This window comes from Lycium barbarum, chromosome 2 (genome assembly GCF_019175385.1).
Source record: "Lycium barbarum isolate Lr01 chromosome 2, ASM1917538v2, whole genome shotgun sequence".
NCBI lineage: Eukaryota > Viridiplantae > Streptophyta > Magnoliopsida > Solanales > Solanaceae > Lycium > Lycium barbarum.
In genome coordinates this window covers 98,307,717-98,323,319 of record NC_083338.1, presented here as the reverse complement: position 1 = coordinate 98,323,319, position 15,603 = coordinate 98,307,717, and positions in this window count along the sequence as shown.

Here is a 15,603-nt window from a genome sequence, read left to right as displayed (position 1 = left end):
TTATAAAACATGGTAAGTCATAATACTTAATAAAAATACTTGTTTAAACATGAGTGCGGAAATAACATGAATGAGCCAAAATGGCTATACGACTCCGAATGTCTGACCTAACATAACTGACTTGTCTAGTCTATGAAACCTCTATCATGAGTCTGACTAGAAAACATACTTACTGGGACAAGGCCCCCAGCATACCTTAGATGCATAACTTGACATAAATGGAAGTAAAGACACAATCCCGAATGAGATGGGGCTCACCAAAAGCTGATACGAGCAATGTCCTAATAAGCAAATCTGCAGTCCTGTCGATCAATACCTGCATCGTGAAATGCAAGCCCCCAGGCAATAGAAAGGGGACGTCAGCACATTGAATGTACTGGTATGTAAAGCAACTGAAAGAAATAACTTGGGACATGAAATAATAATGATAGGAACTGAAACCTGGTCATGAACATGAATACATACATATATATAAAACATGGTAAAAATATCATAAGTAGGGAGAGCAATAACTTATAACCGATTCATGGTCTGGTGCTTGCGTCCCGCTAGCAGAACACTCAGTCCTTGCCAGGGAACATGAGATTTAATAAAATATGAAAGGATCCAGTCATTATGAGAGATCGTCCGGGACATGGGTGGAGCGATCCTCATCCTATGGTGGCTACGTAGTTTCAGGCTATCTGAAGCCCTCCTCGGTAATTAAAGCAACTCCCAAAAACATGAACATAATATAGTTGGCTAAGAAGCCCATGAGTTTCGTGAATTAACTTGTACTTGTCTGGTAATCATGATTTCACGAAATAACTTGTAAAATAAGTGGCACTTGCTGCCCATGGTTTTCATGAATATAACTTGCTTGTACATGGATATCATGAATTATAGCTTTCTTGCATGAACTTGTAAAACATGTATAGTATTTTCTTGAAATAACATAATATATCATAAACTAGCATGCATGAACCCATGGAATGAGATATATGGTTTTTTCATAGATTACAGACAGATTCTTAATAATCATAAAGAAGTATTAAGAACTCAATGATGGAATTATAACAATTCATACATAATATAATCGTGGACATGGACCTAGGGTTATCATGAACATGGTATAGAAACCCGAGTTTTCGTAAAGAATCATAATTTATGGATTATGAGGCGTGGGGAAGAACAATGATGTTCCCACACGTAGATAGTAACTCTACATACCTTAGTCGCTCCAAAACTTGAATTAAAGACTTGAGCTTTGAAGAAGATTTCCAAAATCTTGAATTCTTGAACCTTGAGATGGGTTTTCTTGAAAACCCTAGTTTATGAACAATGATTTCTTGCTTAGATTTCAAGGATATATATATTAGAATTGACTTGGAATGATTAGAAGGGTTTACTTAAGTTAGAAAGAGATTAGGGACTTGAATTCAACCTAGAATCATGATAAAACTTACCTTGTAGGGTTCTTGAGGTTTGGGACTTGTTATTCCTGACATTAGGGTAATTGTTCGGGACTAGGGGTGTTAGGGAAATAAACCCCAAGCTTAAATATAACTTAAAACGTGAAATCCCAACTTTTAACCCGAAATCGACCTGTTTAGCGATGGGTCCGCGATGCGGGTGCATCGCGCGACATTCTTCAGGTCCCTACTCAGAGTTGCGCAGTCAGCCCGCGATGCGGGGCCATCGCACGCATCCTCACGCACCCTGTGTGTCGGTTCCAGGCAGTGTTCGGTAAAATGGTCATAACTCCTTGTACAAAGCTCTATTTGGGCTCCACAATATACCGTTGGAAATATATTTCAAAGGGATACAACTTTTATGATTTAAGGTTTCTTAAATTCCCAATGGATATTCACAAAATTGGACTGGAATGCAGACGTATCGAAAACTTAGCCGATTCTATAGAATTTTAAGTGCCTTACTATTAGCCATATTGAGACGATCATATCTCCTTGCTCTGATCTCTGATTGGCTTGGTCCTTATATCGTTAGAAAGGTATTTCTACATACTACAACTTTCATTAAGGGTACTTTCCCAAATTCCCAACTAATCAAGGATTTATGGCTACCCGAAGTAGACCTATCAACCATTTTCGCAAAACGTTCAAACCTTCAGTTTTTTCACTAAAACTCTAATGATATGAGTCTAAAATTAGTTCCAAGATACGAGGTATTACATGTGGATCTTCGTGAAGATTTGGACAAGGAGAAGGCGAAGAGTCGGCCTAGAGACAAGCTGTTCGTGAGGATGTGGAAGGGTGTAAAAAGTCTCCTGAAAGCCCTAGTTCCGAAGGTGACTACCAGAGATGCCTCCCAGTTCTCTTTTCTCAGCGAGTCCGGACTTAGTAGCGAGGACTCTAGTGACTCGAATGGTGGCGATGAGACGACTAGCCATGGAGTGGCTTAGAGATTTCTCCTCCCCCCCCCCCCCCCTTATCTACTTTGGTTAGTATTTGTTCGTGTTGGGCTTGGATGTTTAGACAATTTACAACTTTGGTTATGTTTTGATTTGTCTGGATAATGTTTGTTTTGGTCGGTTTGACACGGGTGCCCCGGTTTAAGGGTGCTCGTAAGACAGTTGCCCTTGTTAGGCGGATGTTTTTATGTATGTGTCTGCTTTTGGAGATTGATTTATTCTTGGTTTGTGGATGGACTACAAAACTTGGAAGAATAGGGGATGGAAGGGGAGGCTACTGGTCAGGGGGTACCGCTGTGGCAGTCACTCGACTGCTGCAGCGGTACCGCTATGGCGGTAGGAACGCCGCTATAGCAGTCCTGGTAAGAATCCAAGGCCCGCTGTAGCGGTCCCCATACCGCTACATTGGTGCTACAGTGCCAGTGGCTGAAATTTTTTGTTTTTCCAGTACTTCCGCTCAGATCGCGTAGGGGTTTACTTAATCGTTTAGCACGTAAGTAGGAATGCGCTATTAACATCGCTAATTGTCCCAAAATAATCACCCAGTCTATCACGCCACATTACTACAGAACTTCTACTTGGTCACACAATTAATTACATACCTCCTTATAGAAGGCCTTCCTTGAATCGAATTAGAGGAACACCAATTGGAATCGGCAGATACCAATTTGCCCGTCAAGATACCAATTTGATTCGACCAGATACCAATTGGATCCAACTAGGGGACGATGTATTGGGGTAGCACGATGGAATGAATGAAGGAAAACTTCTAGATATCCTATAGCTTCTTGCGGACGGGTACTGACATCATCGTACCATTCCGTAAGACTCTACTAGACATTTGCTCTTGTACTCGTGAGACCGCTAACCTAAGGCTCTGATACCAACTGTCACGACCCAACCCACGGGTCGTGCGGGTACCTACCATATGACAAGCTAGTAGGTGAACCCTTACCAATAAAAACCCAACACTTAAAAGCATGTGACAATCATCCTTAAAATTAATAAAAATTAGATGTAAACATTTATTACAGACTTGTTTCAATATAAATAAATCCGAAATAAAGCCCCAAGATCTAGTCTAGACTGGTACAAGAGCTCATAAAATATAAGAGAACAAGATAAATGACACAGCCTCCGCCAGGAGTGAGATAGGCAAAGCTGTAGAAGAATATCCAATAGACCCTTGCGGCGAAACTTCAGCTAAAACTTGCAACACATCTACACCCCAAAAGGGCGTAGCAAAAGTAGTATCAGTACACCACACGTACTGGTAAGCATTATCGGTCGACTAAGATTAGTTTACGCAATACAATATAAAGTTAATTAGGGTAAGCAGATAAGTCAATGAAACTAAAGATTCTAGATAAAGACCATTACCATACCGCCCCCTTACTTCTTTACTCCCAATGCTCGCTTCTCTTATTTCCCAACCATAAGGTATTTTGCTAAATTTCAACCTAGTAACCCTCGTGTTCACATTGTTCGTATATTGTACCTTTACACCTATTGTTTTAAAGAGTCCACCTATTCACCTTGCTACTGTGATGCGATATATCCAGGGCAATAGATCACTATCTAATGACCAACACTACACATGCCTTATGTAACCCCTCCCCCACCGGGCTCTCGGCAATACACACGGTTTAATGGACAACGTTAACGACAGTAATACACACATGTATAATAATAAATTATGAGAATGCAATGCAATGCAAATGTGATGCAAGACCCGGCACACTGTAGATACACGCTATCTGATGTCTTTTCTCAGTTGCCATGACCGGTCGGGGACCCATGGTGTCCATGTACCACTCATTTCGGAATACTCCTCGATCCCGAGCACAAACCTCCGCTCTAGAAAGAACCTTAGACGCGGGCCACATTAATTCGTATACACATATGTAATCCAAGTACTCGATCCCACGGCCACAAGGCCGGATCATACAATGCGATACTCATGCCTTGCCTATTTACCTGTATTTCCACCTGAACATGGCAGTTGCAATGCACAAAACTACATGACAAATCAATCATAATCCCTGCCCTTGATGGGCGAAATGCAAAACCAACTTCATAAAATTCAATTAATACGACCTCATAATTTCAAGGAAATAACCATCTGAACGATCAATCAATAAGATATACACACAGAATTCACTCCCCCCTCCTAGGGTAGCATTAAGTAATTACGAGGTATCTCCGTAGCGATCTCATCACTTCCTATTAAGCTAAATCCTTATTATCATAGTCCTGATTATACCCTATTTTAATCATATTACAAGTACGTCTCTCCAAAATCCGGTGCCCAAAGACCTAAGCATGCACTCTCCCATTAACTCTAACGTATATACGATTAGCTAATCAAAGTCTAACTAAAGTAAACCATAACCTACTTCTTTGGTGAACAGATATATTATTCTCCATGCATTGCCCGTCTTCTTAACCGCCATCTGAATCCATGAGCGGGTATCATTCGTAGGGATGGGTAGATGAAGGGATTAGAAGGGTTTTCTTTTTCTTGGGGGATATGGTTTTTCTTTCAGGAGGAACCCTAGAAGCATCCCTTGGGAGTCTTATGTTTGAAAAAGGAGAGAAAATAGACTAAGTATATGATTTTCGATCACTGTTTCTGCGTGGACCACTGCGACGGTCCTCAGGCCGCTATAGCGGTGCCGCTATGGTGGTCCACTGACCGCTATAGAAGTCCGCCTTAAAATTCTTGCCCGACATTTTCTAAACCCTTCTGAAATTGATTTTCCCACTCCTAACTCTTAAAACATATCATAAAGCTTATTAACTAACCCTAGACATAAATTGGGCATGGTTTCGCAAAATATTAAATAACAACCGGATGGGTCGTTACACGTACCCGACCATAATAGGACTCAGTAATATCGGTACCCGACCATATAGGACTTGGTAATATCGGCACCCAACTAAAGTGGGCGCGTGCAATATATCTCGTACCCAGCCACATAGGCTCGGTGTCACACATGACTATATATATACATATATAAGAGTACATAAATAAACGCACATCATCATCATCATCATTATCATTATCACTATATCTTTCCTTAGAGGATCAACTATCGTAGGATGAGATCAATAGTATCATGAGAGTATCAAGAACTATGAACTTGGATAGCATTAGAAATGGAATTATCATCATCGCTATATCTCACCTTGAAAGAACAAGTATTATGAGGTGAGATCAACAACAATGGATAAAATCAAGAAACTCATGAAACAAACTCCATAATCTCATAATAACATCAAATCCATAAGCTTTGCAATCTCTAGAAATAGGATCATCTTCATCCACATCATCATTATTATCATAGAAACACATCTATCTTCGGCATCTTAAGAACTTTGAGAATCATGAACTTCTAGCTTTTTGGGAATGAGGATGTTATGGAAAATATGTATGGGTTCATAAGAAAAGAATCATGTCTTTAGAAAGAAAGGGTTTAGCGTTAACATACCTTTTTGGTCTCCTTACTACTTAACGCTTATTATCCCAAGCTTATAAATCTACATCTAAGAGAATTCATATTATTGTTAGGCTTATCGTCATATGCTTGTCTTAAGCCTTTAAATTAAATCCTCTTAGAATCTGTTGAAATTCGAGCAGCATCTCCCCTGTATTATGTACTTCCTCCAAATTCCAAAACAACTCCCAAACATCATTAATAACATCAACCATAACGTAATCAAGATACTACATGACAAACGTATACAAATCCATCCGAAACTTCCTTCGAAAATTAGTCCATAAGCCAACAACATCAACATATTCAACATATCTATCTACGACCTTTATGCCATGTTTTCCCTTACTTTAAACCATGAAAATCCTCAAAGAAGTGACTTAATATCAAACTCAAGATGAAAAACATACCTTATAACTTGAAGAACTTCACCTTACACAATTCACCCTAAAGCTTATCCACACAGCTTCAATTAGAAGTACGAACAAGCTCCTTCCATGAACTAATTAAGGATTTTATGGCTTGATCTTCTCTTGATTTGATTTGGAATGATTTAGAGTGTTGGAGAGAGCTCATAGGGTCTAGAAGGTTCAGTTTGGGTGAAAATATGAGCCCCAAAGTTGTGTCCTTTCTTTGATTCGTCGCGATTCATTGTTAATCTTACAAACTCGGGCTTAATTAGATGTAGGAACTTCTAAATTTACTATATCTTGGTATACAAATATTGGATGAATGTTGTGGGAGCTTCTAGAGAAGTGTGGAGATGAGAAATGGTGAAAAATAAGGTGATTTAGGTGACTTAAGGGGGTATATATAGTAGTCCAATTCGGTTTGGGCTGATGGGCCGAAATCGGTGGGCTTTTTAAGTAGTTTCTAAAATTTTCGCGTAGGTTCGCAGGCTTTTGGCAATTCATTTTAAAACACCCATAACTCCCTACTCTGATGTCGTATTGATAAATGGTTTGTCGTTTTGGAAACTACACTCGACGAACTTTATTTTAGACTCTTGAAACACCTCAAAACTCCTGATATACCAAGAGATATACCTCTCTGAAGTTGACCCAAAAATTCTGTTCAAAATTCTACTAAATTTTTCCAAATTTTTGACAAACTTATTTTCTTCGATTTGCTTGATCCCGGAATCTTCCGAAACTTTCCATACATGATATTTATAATTAATTATACTTGATCAGGGTCATGTCCTTTGGTTCCAAGATTTTCCTTCTCAGTTACGACTTACGAGATTATAATTCATCCTTTACTTCATTGTTACGTACTTCTCATGGCTTGTGCCTTTCAAAACTTCACGGGACGTCTCCGATACTCCATTAATACAGTGAAATATGTGGCGTGCTCATGCTCTGAAAGTGCGAGGTGTAATAACCATGGCCTTACTGAGCACCACCTTTACAAGAATAGGAACCACCTCTGCCACACTGTGCACCGCCTCTAGCTGGCTGTGCCACTGACATAAGTGCAGTAACCTGAGAACCAGAGTGTGGGCCACCCTATCTAAGTTTGAGGAACTCCCTAGCAAAATATCCTAAATCACCACACTCGAAATACCCCCGACGTTCCATAGGATGATGAGAATAGCCCGAATGACCACCTCGACTTCCAGATTGAGGATACAAACCTGAGAATCACGCCCCGAACCATTAACACCACGACCTGAAGAACCTCTGTCGAAGTTTGCATCGCTGCCTAAACTAGTCTACCGAACTGAGGACGATAACCTTTACCATGATGACTCCTACCTCTAGATGAGGTACCTCCATAACTGCCGAAACTGTGGGGCTTCTTGCCCGATCTATCCCAAAACTACTAACTCCTGATAGATTGAATCTTTCTAGCAGTATCCACCACTACCTGAAAAAGTACCTGCCACATGCGTCGCGGTGATACGACAACCCCCTTATAAACTTCCTAATTCTCTCAGTCTCATCAGGTAGAACGGTCAAAGTATGGCATGACAAGGAGTAAAACATCATCTCATACTCGGGAACAGACATCCCACACTACTCCAACCTATCAAACTGCACAAGCCTCTCATCCCTTAAGCTATGAGGAACCCACTTCTGTAGAAACACACGAGAAAACTCAACCCAAGTAAGTGGAGGTCACCCAGCTGGTCTAGTCTCAATAAAAACCCTTCAGCACTGCTTACCAGGCCCAACCATCTGAAATGCTACGAACTCAACTCTATTAGACTCAACCAACCCCAATTATGCAATCGCTCATGGCTACTAAACAAAAACTCATATGCGTCATCATTAGGACGCCCATTATACAGTGGTGGCTTCATCTTCTCAAACTTGTCCCACCTCTTCTGCTCCACAACTTTCATAGCAGGCTGGGCAACTGGGCGAATAGCAATGCCCGAAACTAGCAATCCCTAAAACTGAGGAGCCCCAGCAGCAACTGTTTTTGCCTCTGGGACCTATACCCTGCAACAACTAGCAGATCGGGAGTCTGAGCTCCAACTCTTGTCTAGGGACATTTTGGACTAACCGGTAGTATTCCTGCTTGGGACATGCCCTCAAAGAAGCTCAAGATACACACCAAAGTGTCTTAAAGAACAGGAGAATAAATGAATTCAGCTGGTGCCTGGGCAGGTCTAACCTCGTCCGCCTGAACCGGATCCTCCTCCGGAATCTCTTCTAGGTTCGGAGTCACATTACTTGCATGGGCCTGAGAAGCAGTTGGTGCTCGGCCTATGGCTGGTGTAGCAATGTCATGCCCCAAACCATGGCCTGGACGTAACACGGCACTCGGTGCCTTACTGCATGTGACCGAGCGAACCACATGGCTTGCTGAATCATCATGAGGCATAACATGAGCGGAATACAACGTGAATGCATGATGAGCCTTTATAAAATGCAATAAGTCATAATACTTAATCAAAATACTTATTTAAACATGAGTGCGGAAATAACATGAATGAGCCAAAATGGCTATACGACTCCGAAAGTGTGACATGATATAACTGACTTGTCCAGTCTATGAAACCTCTAACATAAGTCTGAACATGGAAAACATACTCGCTGGGACAAGGCCTCGCAGCATACCTTAGATGCATAGCTAATCATAAAATAAAGAGTTGACTAAACCCCGAATGAGATGGGGCTCACCAATAAGCTTATACGAATGTTGTCCTACTGAGCAGATGCGTCGTCCAGTAAATCAATACCTGCATCGTGAAAAGCAGGCCCCCGGGCAATAAAAGGGGACGTCAGCACATTGAATGTACTGGTATGTAAAGCAATTGAAAGAAATAACATGGGACATGGAATAACATGATAAGAACTGAAACTGAAAACCTAGACATGAACATGAGCATGAGCATGAGCATGGGTACATATATATATAACATAAGTAAAACATGATAAATAGGGAGAGCATTTCATAAATCGACAACATGATATCACCACGTGGGTACGTGGAGTCTGGTACCTCGCCGGACCAGCAGAGCCCCCATACCTTGCCAGGGTATAAGGTGGTAACGTGCCTGATGGATCCATTCAGTGTAAATTAAGGAATCGTCCTAAATGGGGGGATCGATCCTTGTCCTACGGTGGCTACGTAGTTTCAGGCTAACTGAGCCTTCTCGGTAATTCGTGCAACTCCCAAAAACATGAACATGATATAGTTGGCTAAGAAGCCCATGATTTTCGTGAATTAACTTGTACTTGTCTTGTAATCATGATTTCATGAAATAACTTGTAAACATGGTTTCATGAAATAACTTGTAAACATGATTTCATGAAATAACTTGTAAACATGGTTTCATGAAATAACTTGTACTTAGCATGTATGTATCTTGAGTCATGGCACGAACATAGTTATATAATACAATTACATGAAAACTTGTAGACATGCAGAATATTCATGAAATAAGCATTTTTATTTAAAAACATGCATGCAAGAACCCATGGAATACAAGATATGGGTTTTCAATGATTACGGACGGATTCTCAATAATCATAAAGAAATATTAAGAACTCAATGATGGTATTATAACAATTCATACATGATATAATCATGGACATCGACCTAGGGTTATCATGAGCATGGTATAGAAACCCTAATTTTAGTAGAGAATCATAATTTATGGATTATGAGGCGTAGGGAAGAACAATGATATTCCCACACATAGATAGTAACTCTACATACCTGGTAATGCTCCAAAACTTGAATTAAAGAGTTGAACTTTGAAGAAGATTTTCAAAATCTTGAATTCTTGAACTTTGAGATGGGTTTCCTTGAAAACCCTAGTTTAGGAATGATGATTTCTTGTTTAGATTACAAGGATATGTATTAGAATTGACTTCGAATAATTAGAGTAGGCTTACCTTAGTGTTCTTGATGATGGAAGAGGGTAGGAGGTGATTCTAGGGCTTGAAGGGATGAAAAATAATGATTTGAACTGATATGGACGAAATATATACTATTTTGGAAAATTGAATTTTAAACTCAGTTAAATACTGGCCGTATTTTGAAATACGGTCTGTATTCCGTATGGACTACACTGTGTCTCTTCAGTAAAATGGCCATAACGCTTTGTAAAAATGTCCGTTTGACCCCCATAATATACCGTTGGAAAGGTATTTCAATGCTCTACAACTTTCATCAAGGAAGTTTTCCAAAGTTCCAAATATGTTTTGAAATACGGGCCGTATTTTGAAATACGATCCGTTTCTAACGATGTAACCTCTAAGTGTCAAATTCCAGAATGCTCAGAAATATTTGGTACCAGTTTACGACTTGAAATACAGGTCATATACTGAAATATGGTCACTGTTCATGGGCGTAAACCACTATCTTACAACTGAAGAGGAAATTTCAAATTCCCACATTCTTTATCTGGTTTTCTAAGTCTAGGACCTTGGTCAAAGCTTAGGTTAAAGGTACGAGGTGTTACAATATCTCCCCCTTGGGATTATTCGTCCTCGAATGATGGGTCATGGTTAGGGACATGGCTGGACATGGCTTGAATACATGAACATGAAAGAAACATGACGTAAACAATAAGAGCTTGACATGGTTACGTGAGAACATGGTCATGGATCATAAGAACTGAATACGTGATTATATGGAAACATGTACATGGGGAACATGAAACTGAGTAGCGCCTACATGAATGAGAATCATGAAACATTTGTCATAGATTTATGACTAGTGATTAAGAATCGCTACTAACTCTGGAATCTACAAAATTTATGGCAGGACTTCCTTCATAATTCAGACCTTCATGACATTTCTCAAACGCCTGCCAGCTAACTAAAGTACCAACACACAACTCACAGGGTATCTTAATACGCATGATGTGACATAACGTGATTACTGCATCTTGTATATAGCTAACATAAATACTGAGCTGGCTTGAACACACGAATATTGGTTGAATGATTACATGATTACTATACATAGGGTTTTGAAGAAAGTCCGTAGGCACGAATGACATGAGTACTGGAAATAGGCACGAACATGACATGATTACCTGGGCGTGAGACACATGACGTAGGACATATACATGAAGACTGGATGACATGAATACATGAGTGCTAAAATGTCATGAGATACGAATACGTGTAAAGATGGATATCATAACATGGGATCTGAATGTCGAAAACATGATTGTTACAACATGTGGGTTGAATACTAAGCGCGTGTAGGATTTGGATACTTAGAGACTTAATCATAGATGTTCGTATGTCACCATGGTAATATGAGATAGGAGTATGACTTAGGCTTTGAATGTAAGCGCAACTTGATGTGAATGCGACAGACTTGAGTCGTATAACAAGAATATGATCCTAACATATGTATTCATAAATCTCTAGCATAGGCATGACATGAATACGTCGAATCTGAGTAAAATACTCCTGAGATAAGTACCACAGGGTACATGAAAAGATATCTATTTGAATATAGGAATGAACCTTACTTCTGATTATGTTGTTAGCTGTTAATCATGATTATGAATACCTTAGCTCATCTTGCTCATTATCGTGAGCGAATTATAGAGGACTGAGAGAAAAGGAATTATTGGTACTATTCACATGAGATACTTTGCTTTAGAGAACAAACATGACATGGTGCATTGTACATGGAGGACGTAATGTGGAACATGCGTACATGGGAACGTGATTCATATGGCATGAAACGTGAATAGCATGACATGGAGCATGGGGCATGGGACCATGAGCAACCTGAAATTCACATGAGTACATCATGGATGCATATCGTGGCGTCTGGACCTAATTTCATGAGTATTGAGCTATTAATAAGCGATAAGCGTGATTTGTGTGGACTACAATTGTAGGCTCACTCTTGGGTACTCATAGTCGTAAGGCATGGATAAAATATTACCTTTAGAACTTAGATATACTGAAATGATGGGACATGATTCAACATAGCTTACTCTTATCACCGTGAGTAATTGCCCTTGTTATAAATAAGGCTCATGAAAAAATAGATTATAGGCATGAATAATTCGTTCCTCGAGCATCTAAGACATGGGTATAAAGTCACTTTAAACATAAAAATGGCATCGGTACTTCGTAAAAGATAAGGGCATCCTTTGAGATGGTTTGAAACATTAGCCAAAGAACCATAAGCACGAATTACATAGAATCATGGGTAGGACATCCATCTTGGTTCACCTTCATTATTATCTAACAACATCATTGTTACGATACCGCTATAAGTGGGATGCATATTGAAATGGATTGGGGCATGAGTATGTGGTAACATAGAAAACATAATCATATGGGTCAAGATCATCATCAGATTTGAAAAGAACTTAGATTCTAGAACATGGACATGAGTATAAAAGCATGATAGATATGTGAGACCTGAGTGCAGTTTTTAACTTTAGACATAAGCACACCAATAGTGCCAGACATGAAAGGACATTCCCTTGCATAGCTTACTGTCGTATAAAGTCTTAATTCTTATATCTTAAACGTGGAGTGTACAACTCTAACATGGGCATGATATGGGTACGAAAGGCGCGAGTAGAGTACGTCTGGGCATTAGTACCACATAGTACATGAATTACTCTGTAATTGGAACCGTTATACCCTTAAAACCCGCTATTCGATCTAGAACTTTATCTCATAACATAATTACCTAGTACTTGTTCTCAACAACATGACAAAAATCACATTCTACGCACCTTATCACACCATCTCCCCCTTAGTTCAAAAGCTGATGTTTAAAGCCTGTGGATCTCTCGAGTTAGCGATAAGTGGTCATCTATTGGTTCCGCCAATATCCTCTAAAATACTGACGACCCATTTCTTCGGCTTACTTCAAGAAAGTCTTACTTACTGGGAAAACTGGATTACTTAAATGAACGGGTTTCTAATGTACATAACTGACATACTAGCTTTGTCGGTCTTGGGGAAAACTCATTTCTAATAACTCTTAAAGACTCTTCTTCTGTAAGTTGCTCTCTTACTGCTTAGATGATTTTCTTCTTTCACCAATTTCTATACCTTAAATTTAACTTAAACCCTTTGGATTCTAACATGCCTTCAGTGTATTCAGACAGTTACCTTAGTAGTGCTAACTTGACTAAGTAAGTCAAATCGTACTTCTACTAACTCTGCTGAAAATTTCTAATTCACTGTGTCTATTCAAACTTACTCACTATGCTTCTGTTAACCACTTGCTAGCATCATATTCTCTAACTCTTCTCTGAGTACTAAAGTGAAGCATAAGGTTATTTCTAACTTTTCCTCCTTATCTGACTCTATTCTGAGGTTGTATACTATCTTTCTGAACTATAGACATGAATCACACTTAGGAAAATTTCATCTGTCTTAAACAAGGAATTGGAACAACTAACCCCAAACTCCCTGTAAACTTTCAAAATTATATCATACTATACACATCAGGGATAAATATTTAATCACATAACCTAAGAGGGAATTGCTATATCTTTTATCTCATAATAATATCTGCTTCTTGTAGTAACTTACTAACGTCATACTCTCTACGTTTGATCTGAATAAGCTAAAATAATTTAAAACTAACCCTAAAAAAAATTCAATATCGTCTGCTCGTGCTTTTCTTATTGCATCAGTCCATTCCTAGTCATGTGCATAGATCATATGACAAAAATATATATATCCTTGAAAAAGTCGAAACTTTCTAGTATTACAGGTGGTTGGCTCTTAGGCTATTTCCTACATGTCTACAAGTTTTCATGCAACTATATTATATAATTACTTTCATGCCATGATACAAGATACATACATGCTAAATACAAGCTCTTTCATGAAACCATATTTACAAGTTATTTCGTGAAATCATGATTACAAGTTAATTCACGAAAAATCATGGGCTTCTTAGCCAATTATATCATGTTCATGTTTACATGATAAATACAAGCTCTTTCATGATGTCACGACCCAGCTAGGGGCCGCGACGGGTACCCGGAGCAAATTACCGAGCACCACTCACTCTACTACTTGTCTTGCTCATTTAATACTCTTTTATCAATTTTACATACCAATTGTAGGAAAATCATATTTAATCAAAACATAAATACTTCATATACATTTGCCTCTCGGCCATCAAAATAATATACATACATATGAAAACATCTTGTGAGACCATCTAACCCACACTGCGTATCTACGAGCCTCTACTAACATAATGAATACATAGACGGAACAAGATTCCGTCATGCCCAAAATATGCATATATGAATGTAAATCAAAAGAATAGCCATAAGCACCTCCGAAAAATGTAGTGCTATCTATCAGCTGACAGCTACTGAGGACCTGGGCCAAGCTCTCCTCCCTGTCTACCTGTGGGCATGAACACAGCGTCCGAAGAAAGGACGTCAGTACGAATATTGTAACGAGTATGAGAGGCATACATAATGAAAGGAGACATCAACAATATGGGGATAACATCAACATGAGACATCTGGATCTGACTGATAATCATAAATGAAGTAATGCATGCTATCTTACTCATACTCATCATCATAATATGTATGCATCATATGCAAGCTGCCCGTCCATGTCGGAACGGTGTGATAATCAATAATATTAGCCCGCGTCCGGGGTACCATCTCATGCCGCCACTAGTGGTGTCTGCCCACGCCCGTAGGTCGTGGTGTATCCGTATCGCCGCCTGCCGAAGCGGTGTCTGCCCGGCCAACTAGGCACGGTGTGAAAAGCTCATGACATGCTTAACGTAAATACTCATAGTAATATGCTTATCATAAAATACTTATCTTATCATAATACGTGTATAAGGCTTATGATCAACTTTACTCTATCAGGGTGACGTAAGGTCGTGATCCCCCGGTTACATTATGGAACCATTATGGACATTCTGTCTCACCTTGAAAGGACTAGTACATAAGGTGAGTGTAGGCAAGGAATAACATCATCATCATTCTAGTGTCATCATATCGTATAACTTATCTCATATAGACACTTATAGGTATAAGCTTTTTTAACTTCTTAGAATGTAAGAACTCATGAAAGGAATAGGGATTCAAGCTAAAAGATTCATGCCATTAGAAAGAAGGACTAGCCTCACATACCTTGGTCGTTTAGCTAAGATATCGCTCACTTGTTCTCCGTCGATATCACGTCGTTACCTTCATAAGAGAATTCGTATCAACATTAGTAGACTTTTCTCACGTTCTATATCAACTCCCAACATTCA